Source organism: Stylophora pistillata, chromosome 7 (genome assembly GCF_964205215.1).
Source record: "Stylophora pistillata chromosome 7, jaStyPist1.2, whole genome shotgun sequence".
Classification (NCBI taxonomy): Eukaryota; Metazoa; Cnidaria; class Anthozoa; order Scleractinia; family Pocilloporidae; genus Stylophora; species Stylophora pistillata.
In genome coordinates this window covers 13,058,150-13,071,319 of record NC_142525.1, presented here as the reverse complement: position 1 = coordinate 13,071,319, position 13,170 = coordinate 13,058,150, and positions in this window count along the sequence as shown.

Below are 13,170 nucleotides of genomic sequence, written 5' to 3'. Positions count from 1 at the left end.
CAGCGAATTAGTTCGAATTCTTAAGAGGCAACTAACAAGATTCAGAAAGTCACACTAGCAGCCGAACGCTGTAGGAATGTCAGGGTCAGAAAAAAAAAAAACAAAACAAAACAAAACAAAAAAAAAAAACACACAGGCACGCACGCTCACGAACAAAAGCGAAAACAAAGAAACAAGAAACAAAAAAAAACATTCCTACACGCAAGATTATTTTCTAATCAGATACAATGAATATATGAAGTTCATATATTTTGAACTGCTGTATTAGATACGTATGATGCACGATCCTCGCAGTAGATAGTGCTATTTATGCAATAGCGAGAATCAGACCTGAAAAAAATCAGGCCTGTACGGGATTCGAACCACGGACCTCTGCGATACTACTGCAGCGCTCTACCAATTGAGCTAACAAGCCAACTGGGAGCAGACCGTTAAGTTGATTCGTAATAAACCCGTGAAGGTGATAAATCAGATACAAAGAATATATGAAGTTCATATATTTTGAACGGCGGCATTAGATACGTATGATGCACGATCCTCGCAGTAGAGAGCGCTATTTATGCAATAGCGAAAATCAGACCTGAAAAAAATCAGGCCTGTACGGGATTCGAACCACTCACTTCTGCGATACTATTGCTGCGCTCTACCAATTGAGCTAACAAGCCAACTGGGAGCAGGCCGTTAAGTTGATACCGCTATCTACTGGGAGGATCGTGCATCATACTTATTATTTTCTAAAATCGACCTTTGACGTGTACACCCACAACCAAGAGACGGAGAACTTCCTCCACATCAATTTGTATTCGTTTAATATTGTAAGAAGCTGACAGTTTTCTATTTCAATGGCGGTCTTACTTTGCAAGTAGAGTAACTGCTATCTTTTCCTTCCGAGAGAAAATAGTTCATGTAAGTGTACCGTTTAGTCCATCTAGCCGTGAAAAATTTTGTATTGAGCTGTTAGGGATTATGGATCCTTATCCTATTGGGAGTTTGACAGGAAAGCCGATGTTGAGTTCTACGGCGATTAAAACTTGGCATGAAGTATTTCTAATTAACATGCACGTGAACCGATGCTTTTTTTTTAAATAGCTCGCTTGAGTCTGGGGTTTTAACTCGCGTACTCTTGAGGATGCAAAAAACTCTTTTAGGAAGAGCGTTTCGGTTGATACTTCAACCTTTCCTGGCATAAAATCCCGAAAATGCTTTATCGTGATAATTTTGTGGTCAATAGAGTCGAGGAATCAAAGTAATCGACCTATTTTAAGCCAGCATTACTTTTTTCTTATTCTTATGAATCAGATGTCTGGACATAGACCACTTTCGTGGAATTTGCACTCCGCACACACTGGTTAAACAAACGAGGACTGTATGCTTTCTTTTGAGTTGGCTTTATTCTTCAGCTCACAACAATCACTTTCCACTCAACGATCTAACTAACTTAAGATTACAAATGCCACTTTTATCGGATACAGATATCCACACCCGGTTTGGTCAGATAGCTCTTAAGTTGTTTATTAAGTTCCTACTTTGTTGATCCCGCTAATTCCTCTTGCATGGGCCTGTGAAACAAATCTTAGCGTTAATCTTAACACGCGGGTTTATTAGCAATTATCTATTTAATTAATTACATCACTGTTTGTCGATCGTTTTAAGCATTTTCTGTCACAACATTTCCTGTTACATTCTACCGGTCTGCATTAAGGAAACAATAGCTCATTTAATGAGCCGCTAATCATGCAAAATATAACAAAACAGGCGAAATCCTAACAATGGTTGTAAACGTTTTCTAACAACCACATATGTATAGCCTGTTACCTCTTTAGCTTCAAAACAAACGAAGCACTGGATTTCCGTCACGAAATAAACGTCAAACCATAATAAAATATTCCGCTCACATGTACGTTAAACAAGAAACTGTGATGTGGATATAGGTCGCACATAAGGTCCATAAGCATACGCTTCTGTCTCATAAGTATGTATTGGCGAGCTTAGTGTTCTTCTATTGTTGACAAGTAATTACTCTAAAGCATAGACTATTCAGCTGACAGCACTAAAATATTATACGACTACAAACTGCATTTCAATCACCGCTCGAGCCGACCCGTCTGTTTCATAACTGTGTATGTGACTTCATACGCATATTATGTAAACGGGTTATCATTTTCGAACAGAGTTTTGTTATTGAAATCGCTGTTTCTTATCACTTTGCAAAAGCCTTCATGCGTCGCATCGCCTTGTGAATGTTTTCACTTTTTCGGCAGAGTTCAGAAAGGCGTCTGTTGGTAGATAGTTGTCGTGTTCTGGATACCAACCCACTCACGGATTTTTCTTTTATGGCTTGTATCATAATCATAAACATACTGTCCTCGAAAAGAATAGGCTCTGTGCGTGACTTGATCGCGTTCATCTCCATTCATCTGGTATCTTACATATACACCTATGCGAAGTTCTACCCGTCTAATTTTATGGCGTTGCGTTACCTTTCATGACTAGTCTTTTTCTGACCCGCATTTTTACTGGTCGTATTCGATAGACCCTTTTAGTCTCACATTGTTCAAAGCTTTTCTTTAAAGAGGGTATCTTTCAATGCATGGGTGTTACAAAAACAGACCCTCGAAAGCCAAGATTTAAGACCTAACAACCGTCGTAGTTTTTGAGATTACGAAAGCTAAGACTTCCTAAAATCAAATCCATCAAATATAAAATCAAATTGCGACCAATATATGTGTAATCTGTCAAATTATCTCCGGTCCGATTCTTTCCACCGTACAAGTTTAGGTCAAATTTAATCATTTTAATGATGAAAACGTAGACCCTCACCAAACCATTCTGTAAAATTTCAACAAGGTCGATTTACGACATTTCAAAGACTATAATCCGTAAGTATACAAGGCGTAGCGCTTCCTATTTAGTTTCACGTGGTCTACGCCTTCCATTTATAGAACGCCTTCTATTTATAGAAGGCGTAGCGCTTCTTTACAAGCCTTTCTTTTCGCCTGGGCAGTGACACGAATACTCTGTCAAGAAACTCGACGCGGAATGGCGAAAGAATCTCACCAAAACTAATATTTACGTATATGAGCACGATCCTTCGCAGTAAAGCACTATTTGAGCAATAGTGAAAATCAGACCTGAAAAAAATTTCAGGCCTGTACGGGATTCGAACCACTGACCTCTGCGATACTAGTGCAGCGCTCTACCAATTGAGCTAACAAGCCAACTGGGAGCAGGCCATCAAATTAATTCGATATAAACCCGTAGACGATAAATCAAACTAATATTATTAAACCCAGCTTCCGAATTCCGGGATTTCGTCTTTTAAAGGGGTAGTTTGGAAAATATGGAATACCGGAATTCGGAACTGGAATCGAAATGGATGGATTCTTGTAAACAAGGTTTATATTCAAATATATATATTCAAGGTATATATAATAAACGCGAAAAGGCGTCAAGTAACTGACGAACTCCCAATTTCAACTGTACACGGCTGGTCTTAATGCAATGGTAGCTGCTTTCATAGCGCCTAATGTGGAGTTAATAATTATTTAAGGTAGGGTCCTAATTTGTAGTAGTTCGGAGCTTTTTTACAATTCGACTATTGATTTATTGGATATATTGCATTTTTTTAATCTTCTGCAATGGTTCCGGTTGAAAAAGCGTGGCGGCTTAATGGTCATGGCGCCCTGACATCCCGCAGGTAAATGGGTGGAGGCGACTTAAAATGGGGAGTAATCATGTAATGGACTAGCATCCCATCCAGGAGGAAGGAAGAGTAGAAATGTTTAGTCGCTTAGACTGTATGGGCTACTGGCCTGACGCAGACTTTATTAAATTGTAATACGGGAATCTCCATGAACAGTGCCAGTGAGTGTTTTTTGTTTTGTTTTTGTTTTTGTTGTTGTTTGTTTGTTTGTTTGTTTTTTTTTTCTTTTGGGACCCTCGTTTACTATTACTTTTTAATCATCAATAGTCTTATTCATTTATTAATTTACTTTTATTTCCTTTAAATTTATTAGTTTTCGGGAATTTCGGATATTCCAGGCAAATATTCCGGTTCCGGTTCCGAATTCCAGCATTCCATATTTTCCAACTTAGCTAAGTAAGGCTTGCGATCGCGGTCTAAGCTATCTTCGCTAATCGCACTTATTAGTAACCATTGAACTTTGCCGCGGCGGGCTTAAGCCGTTCTGAGTTGAAGAAGAAAGAAACAAAAAAAAAAAATAAGTTTCATCAAAATTGCCGTTCAGAAGAATTGAACTAAAGGTCTGTCACGGATAAGCGACAAATAGTTATCTGCAAAATATGTTATTGCTGAGATACTGCAGGACGCTTCTGTGTTCGTATTAGCGGTCGGCATTTCGAGTTTTTCAGAGTGATGACACAATTCGACATGTGGTTACATAAAGGCGTGAATTGTTGGGAAAATTTTGGAAGCAAAAATAAAACCTACTTCGCTTTTATGCAAATGTGCCTTCTTAGAACGATTTAATGGTGTATGTAAACTTAACGGATTGTCTTGAGATTTGGTCCGAAGACTCCCAAGATACCAACCTGAAAAACGTGTGAGAGAATTCCGTTTTTAAAAATGAATAGCCAGATTTCCTGCAATGGCCTCCGACGTAATACAGTGGAACCCCTCAAAACCGGACACCCTCTGTACCCGGAGGAAAATGTCCGATTTAGAGGGATATCCAGTGTACTAAGGTTTTACCCATAACGCAATTTTATGCAGCATAATGTTTGCCTGACTGCAAGTACCAGCACACGGTACACGAGTACTAATAAAGCACATCAGTAAAGGAACTAACAACATGAATCATAAGGAAGCTTTTCAACGTCGTTTTATCTATTTAAAGTCGGTAATGTCAAGTTCTTTTGCAAATACGATGGCTTTTTCATGGATAATTAGACCTGAAATCGGTATGTTCTTGGCCTGTGTACGGCAAAACCACTGCCACACAAGTTTATTTAGTTTATAAAATTGCGAGAATTGTCGGAACGCTTCTTGTTGGGGTTGCTATTTTTTTCCGTACTCGGCCATGTAAACTTCTGTTTCTTCTTTAAAATAACACCTATAGTTGATTTACCGATCCCAAATTTACCGCTTAGAGCTTTCAGTGTTGCTTTAGGCATTGATTCCCCGCATTTGATCAACTCAATTCTCTTCTCTAACGATAACTTTATGCTTTGACGTTTCGCTGGTCTCTCAGACAAAGTGATGTTTGCTACTTTGTTTCTTTGCGCAAGTGATTTCACCCGCAACACGACAGTCTTTTTAGGTTACCGTGCACCTTCAGAGGTGTCTCGCGTGCAAGCGATGTAGCGCGTCCGGTTTAAACTGTAGATATTCAAACCCCGATATCAAATTAAACCTTATTGCTCTCAAATTTTGAAAGTAGCTAGTTTTACATATAAACAACAAAAACATGTCTCCGAAATTTTTTTTTTCTAAGTACTTTTTTTTCAAGAGCGACTTTGTACGATCACTCCCCATTTTTTAATCCTATCTCAAAAATGTTCTGTAACTTTTCACTGAATTTGAATATGGCAATTCGCAGACAATTTTTCTCAGCGCTTTGGCCCCAGAAACGGAGGAACACATTAAATAAGCGAAAAACAAAATTCACTTTGACATGCAACGTTCAAAAGGTGATTCGGCCGCTCGCATTTAGAAGTAGTGAAAAACTGGACAATTCATTTTTCTTTTAAAATTTTTGGTATGATTTGATAGTCAATCCTATAAGCTTTAATTTGATATAGGGGTTTAGATATCTACAGTTTAAACCGGACGCGCTACATCGCTTGCACGCGAGACACCCCTGAAGGTGCACGGCAACCTTAACCTGACCACTATTGTTGTCATTCATTCAACTCAACAACAGCGGCACGACAGTCGACGTTTTTGCTTCAGTACCGATAGAACAATGAGTAATTAGCCAATGCACGTTTCTCACTTCTAATTGGGATTTCAAAGCTGCATGATGACAATTTTAATTTTAATTACGTTTAAAATCGCGTAAATTGATTTTGGCGGCAAGCTTAAAACGTTCGCGTTCGGTTGAACGAGGTCAATTTCTTTGTCAGGATGTGATTACGGACTGAAAAACTGTCCAGTTTTCAGAATTGAGGGGTTTATTGAGGTTAAAAATAGAGAAAATGTAAGAGAGAGATTTTAGGCCGAAACAAAGGTCAGGTAAAGAGAAGATTCCGGTTTTAATGAGGGTCCGGTTTAGAGTGGTTCCAATGTACTTTGATGTACAATTTTGATCAGCGAACTTGACCGATAGATTGCAAAGCAATCAATAAGACTATGAAAAAGTTCCTTCACTGTTTTAAAGCCCAACCCCTCAGGATGGAAGTTGTGCAGAAGTTTTATTTCTGCGGTCAGGGTTGTTATGCGATTAATATAAAATTTACTCAATTGTCCATTTCGGATTCTCGCACCCCATCCGGTTTGCGATAAGAGTAATGCATTTCAGAACCTTTCCATTTATGGTGATTATTTATGGTGATTATTCGCTCAAAGAAACATTGTCCATTTCGGATTGTCGCACTCCATTTGGTTTGCGATAAGAATAATGCATTTCATAACCTTTCCATTTCTGGCGATTATGCGTGTTGAAAAATTTTTCCGCGAAAGACATCCGCGAAGGTCTACCGTACCTGGGAGCCACCCCTACTGAACCGTAGTTTTAGGTTGTTTTATGAAATATAGTCTTTGAACGGTCGGAATCCTCTCTTTACCGGACCTTTCGTTCGGCCCCAAAATCGCTGTAATACATTTTCTCTATTTTTGACCTTGTAGTGAGAAACGCGCATTGCCTAATTACTCATTGTTCTGTCGGTACTGAAGCAAAAAAGTCGACAATCGTGCCGCTCTTGTTGTGTTGAATGAATGCCAATAATAGGGGTCAGGTTAAGAGACTGTCGTGTTGCAGGCAAAATCACTTGGGAAAACAAACGAAGTAGCAAACATCACTATGTCTGAGAGACCAGCGAAGCGCCAAAGAATGAAGTTATCGTTAGAGAAGAGAATTTAGTTCATCAAATGTAGAGAATCAGTGCCTAAACAAACATTGAAGGCTCTAAGCGGTAAATTTTGGGATCGGTAAATGAACTATACGTGTTATTTTAAAGAAGAAACAGAAGTCTACATGGCCGAGTACGGAAAAATAGCAACCCCAACACGAAGCCTTTTAAAAAATTCTCGCAAATTTTATAAACTGAATGAACTTGTGTGGCAGTGGTTTTGCCGCGCATAGGCCAAGAACATACCGATTTCAGGTCCAATTATCCAAGAAAAAGTCATCGTATTTGCAAATGAACTTGACATTACCGACTTTAGATTAGATAAAATGAGGTTGAAAAGCTTTCTTATTATTCATGTTGTTAGCTCCTTTACTGATGTGCTTTATTAGTACTCGAGAACCGTATACTGGTACTTACAGTCAGGTAATACATTATGCTGCATAAAATTGCCTGATGGGTTAGTACAGCGGATACCCCTCTAAACCGAACATTTCCTCCGGTCCCGAGGGTGTTCGGATTTTGAGGGATTCCACTGTATTGTCTTTTGTAATCTCATCTGGCTTTGCCAATCATCATGCCCTTAAGAGCCTACAGATGGCAAGATGACATCTTAAAATTAGTCGTTATTACCACATTGGAAAAGAGAGTCCTTAAGAGATATCCTATTTGGGATATCTAGCGGATGGCAGGAGCCACACAGGCCTACCAACAACTTTTAACGATCGACTGCCTTTTGAGTATCTAAGAGTATCGACCAAGAGTATCCACCAACATGGGAATATCATATTTTATATTCTCTGCTTCAAAGATATGGGAAACTGTACCCACTTATCTTAAAGATATGCCTTACAATAATTTTAAAATAGAATGGAAACATCAACTTTTACCCAACCAAACCTGATCCTTTTACTTCGCTGCTGATCTACTCTTAAGGAAAAATGTAAACTTAAAAAAACTCCAATTTTTGTTCAACAAAACCTAATCAATTTATTTACTTTACTGCTGATATACTTTTATTATGGGCTGCTATCTATTTATCTATTTATCTATTTATATGACCATTACGGTGTCCAACTAGAAAGCCTTTGCTACTTTGGACACCGTGCACGTATCAAACTTATCTTTATAGCAAAATATTACTATTATTCTTCCCTATTTCTCTTACTTTTCAATGTATATTAACTTCTGTTAATAGTGTGAAATAAATAGAGTTCAAGTTCAAGGTTCAGTTCACCGCGGAAATACGTTTTTTAGGGCCTAATACAGAATTTTTTTGGTCAGAGGACACCTTAATAAAACCGTAAAATGCTGATAAATTTTAGAATGTTTTTGCCGTGAGTTTAGTCGACAGCATAAAAAGGCAAAGCTCAGAAGGAATATTGTAAACTTGGTTTTGAAATTCGGCTCACCTTTTGGATAGTTCTTGTGCTAAATGATATATTGTGCTAAAGCCGAAATGAAGTTGCACACGATATGAAATTGTTGTTTTCGCTGGCGGCTCCGTAACAACCAAGGTTTGTTTATAAAAGAGCTTACACACTATGGCTAAAAATTAGACGGTTTTTGAATGACTGAGGTGGTGATCCGAGGACGTTGCATTGCAAAGTTTGTGAAGTAGTGGCTTGAACCATATAAATCAGCATTTTGATCAGATCCGTCGAAAGGAAGAATAAACACGGGTACTCGTCTAAGTAGCACGGCCATCCATCTCCAGTCGTTATTACCGAATGTTGTATCAAGTTGGCCAAAACAGTTCTATCTATAAACCTGAGACACAGTGCTGTGACATGCGTAGGATTTAAGCCCCCAAAGTACAAGAATTGGCCTCAAAAAGAGGAAGAATAAACCCACGTTTCTTTTAAGTACAAAATGTCCATTGATAATAAATAAAGTTTTCACTCTCCACTTTTGTCGTTGTGTTTCTGAGCAGTAATTATATTTACTTTCCCAACAAGCATTTGTTTCTCAGCACAATTATAGATAGTTTGTAGCATGTCTTCTCGTTGGTGGTACTTTTCCCTCTCTAATTATTTCATTTTAGTTCCTTCCTTTTACTTTTTATTTCCTTTCTTTAGTAACCTACTGCTACCTGCAACTGAAAATGTCCTGAGCTAACAGAATACCTCTGGTTTATTTAGTTCCCTGATTCACAATGCAACATTACCATCTTGGTACTAGAAGAAAACAAATTTTTAACAAATAAAAGTACTGTAAACTAAAATAATCATTATAAAATGAATTGATTATATGAATGAAGCATTGTATTGCCTTTTATTGTATTGCAACAGCCTTTAATGAATCAACTGTCTTCTAAACTTCATTTCTTATATCCATAGGCTATCTGAGTTATCAAACAAAAACTCTTGTTGGGTGTTCATGGAGGTCATGGATGATGGTGGTAGCAAAGAATATGATGATTATGATGATTAACCTCCCAAATTAAAAAGGTCACGAGGGGGAGTTATCTGAAGTATTTCAAGTCAAACATGTTTGTCAAAAATGTTTAGGAGAAAATTGATTAGACTAACTCCGGCTGTTTGATGAGATACATCACTTCATTCTTACGACGAGGAATTGATCACGTGCATGAAGAATGATGCCACAGAAACACATTTGGGTGATGTCACAATGGTCAGTGGTCATCAACTTTAGGTCGCCAAGTGCTTAAATGCGTTGGTTTTAAGTTGGAAAATATCCATAACACTTCTCATTTTTTTTTGTTAGATATGACTCTTTGAATGGGTTTTTCTATACATGCATTTTGCTGAAACTAGCTGAGAATTGCTTATTGACTACAACTGGCCTGCATACAACTGCTCCTCCCCTATGTAATAGATTGGGAAAAGGACATCTGTGTGGTACTGTTGTTGTTCAAGTTTGGGAATGTCCCTTCCATGATCATTTTATATGACTGGATGGGCACAGCTGTACACAGGCTAACTGCAAGCCTTTGGGTACTCCTCACGACTTAGTGTTGACTGGGAATTGACAAACAGGTTTGTCTCGAAATACTTCAGATAATGTTTCCCTGACATTTCTAATTTGGGAGATCAATCATCATACTCATTGTGTTCTTTGCTACCACCATTATCACCTCCATGTACACCTTGAAAAAGTTCTTTGTTCCATAACTCAGACAGTTTCTGGATAAAGAAAATCAATTTTAGAAGACAGTTAATTCATTTAAGGCTCTTGCAATACAAGAAAAGACAATACTTTGTTTTATTATCCAAGTACACTTTGTAGAGTATAAATAAAGCCATAGGCGAGTGCAAATATCACGCGGTATTTGTACTCTAGAGTACCGGGTAAACAGGTTTTCTCGCATCGCGCAAGCGAAGAATTAGATTGTAGTTACGGGAATAAAAGGCAGACAATTTGATTCATATTCCCGATGACGAAAAGTCAGAATGGCTGGCAAGTTTAGATCCAAGTTTATAAGATGAAGCGAACGAAGAAAAACAGCTAGACGACCAGGAAATTTCTTCATTTATTGAAAAAAATAGAAACAGCAACACAACAACGCGCAGATTTCGTCCCGCTTCCCCTACTTCTGTCACGCACTCCCAGTAAATAAATATCCGCGAAATTCACGCACTAAAATAACATTTTGGCGTGCTGGATAATAAATAACGCATAAGACGTTTTGTTGTGTAGTATGGCTGAGCATTTTTACTCGTTATTTGTACTTTGACTCGTCCTACGGGCTCGTTAAAATACGGCACAACTCGTAAAAAAATACCCAGCGATACTACACAATAAAACGTCTAATAACAAATAGGTACAAAAATTTCTTCCACACATTCGATGTAAGTCTCGTTGTGATAGCTTGTGGTGAAAGGTAAAATAAATGGCCTATTTTTGAAGAGATGTTTGGTACAAATCTGCCGATTTCTGGTACTTTCACCACCAAATTGGGAAGAACGTAATCATAAAGCAACGCAACCAGGGTGCTCACATTGACTGGGGTGGGCTGATCATGAAGTGCCAAGGAAGGGGAAGGTAACAGCTCAGAGGCGTGATGTATCACTCTGCCCTTTCGTGTTTCGCGACACTCAAAAAGTGCCAGCGATGTTTGTAACGCTCAGAGCTTCAAAACCTAATTCTAGAAACAACTTCAAACTTTTTTTTAAATAAATACCCCAGTAATTGATGTTAATTTGCTAAAAGAGAATATATGAGAAATTCCTAAGGTTCTATACGCAGAAATGCCTCTTTTGAGTTTGTTCCTGGTTCTCGTCCTTGCTCTGAAGGGTTTTACTCCGGGTCGTCCAGTTTTCCTCCCTGCCTCAAAATCCAACATTCCAAATTCCCAATCGATCTGCAAACAATGGACAAGATAAGCCACCTAGTGGAATGTGCATAGTTAGATTTCCATTTGTTAGCATATTCTTATTATCCATTTTCTTCTTCTTCTTCTTCTTCTTCTTCTTCTTCTTCTTCTTCTTCTTCTTCTTCTCCTCCTCCTTCTTCTTCTTCTTCTTCTTCTTCTTCTTCATATAATTATTATTATTATTATTATTATTATTATAATTATGGTTATTATGATGATTATTATTATGATTATTTCGCAATATCCACCAATATCTTCTTTAGACTCAAACGTTGACCTTGAAAATTGATGTGGAAACTTTCGCTTACCCTTGTTTTTATTTTTCGAAGTTGAATTTAATTGTTTTTTCTTGAATTTTCCGTCATCACCCATTTCTCTAATTTGTTTCTGAAAATTTTCGGAACTTCGGCAGTCCATTTCAAAGTAAGTTTGAGCTCGATTTAATAGATTTTTTTCACATTGATATATCCTGTGCACACACGCTACCTTAATGGCACGTATTTCGGTTGTATTTACGTTTTGGATCCTTCTTTATCAGTGTTGGATTGTTTGTAAGCGAAAATGTCAAGTTCCTCGCCCACTTGGTTTACCTGGGATTAATACAAATTTGGCCACGGAGAAATCTCTGGTAACGACGAGATTTCCACTTTTCATAGATTCCCTCCCCGTACAGACGTGGATGATATTCTCTCTGAGGTTTGCTGTAGAGCTCGTATAATTTTAAAACAAAGGAACAAAGAGGCGGTGTGCGGAATTTCGATAAAGCATATCAAAAGCGGTTGGATCGAAGTAAATTTCGCGTCACCACAAATAATGAAACCAGTTGGCTTAACATTTTTGGAATTCAAGTGATGCTTGAAGAGTCCAACTAAGTGTGAGGAATGAATTACTTGTATTCCACCAGTGCTGTACCCTTACTTTCTTTTTAAGATGTTTCAATACAATTTTAGAATTACAGAGGCCTTGCCGTATTGACCAGGCGATAGGGAGTTTAAGCAAATCACTACGGCTGACGCTGCTACGGCTATCGTGGTCGACGAGGCTTGGGGAGAGTACGTCGCCCTAGCCCGCTAAAATTCAACTTTAAGCAACGCGAACTACAAACCTAGTACGGCTGAGAAGTTTAAAACCAATAAATTAAGCATCTTCGCGGTAGTTTTTGCACGTCTAAAAACTCAAAATGACTTCGTTGAAAGGGACGAGGGATTCCAACGTTTGGAAAAAAAATTGTAAGCGATCCTGTGCACAGTGAATGAGTGAATTTAAATATTTAAGCTTACGTGTTGTAAAATTGCCAGTTTGGAGCTTATAAACACCAGAGCAAAGTTTCTACACGGTCCCTCATAACCCTCGTCATTCCTCGGCTTCAGCTATTTGAATTTCAAGTAGTCTTTGAGGTTTGAAAAGGAAAAGTTAGACTTTCTACCTACGCATTTCACCTTGGGTTCGCTGCGTTCTCCATGTGCACACTGCTTCGATCCTTCGACAAACCTGGCGGCAAAAATAAAGGCAGATTCACTGGGTAAGGGACAGCAAGCTTGATAAATATTCCCGATAAGCTATTTTTAAAGATGTGAAGTGTATTTCAATAGTTAAAATTGCTCAGGAGAATGTATAAAGCGAAGAAAGAAGCGAGATAAGTTCACGTACCACAGACTACGCCGAAACCTTCCCACTCGCGTAGAAGGATTTCCCGCTACGGCTGGATGGGAACCACTGACATGCGCAATGACTCGTTTCTGGACAATTTTACTTCCGGTAGCCGTAGCAGCGCCAGCCGTAGTGATTTGCTTAAACTCCCTGATAGC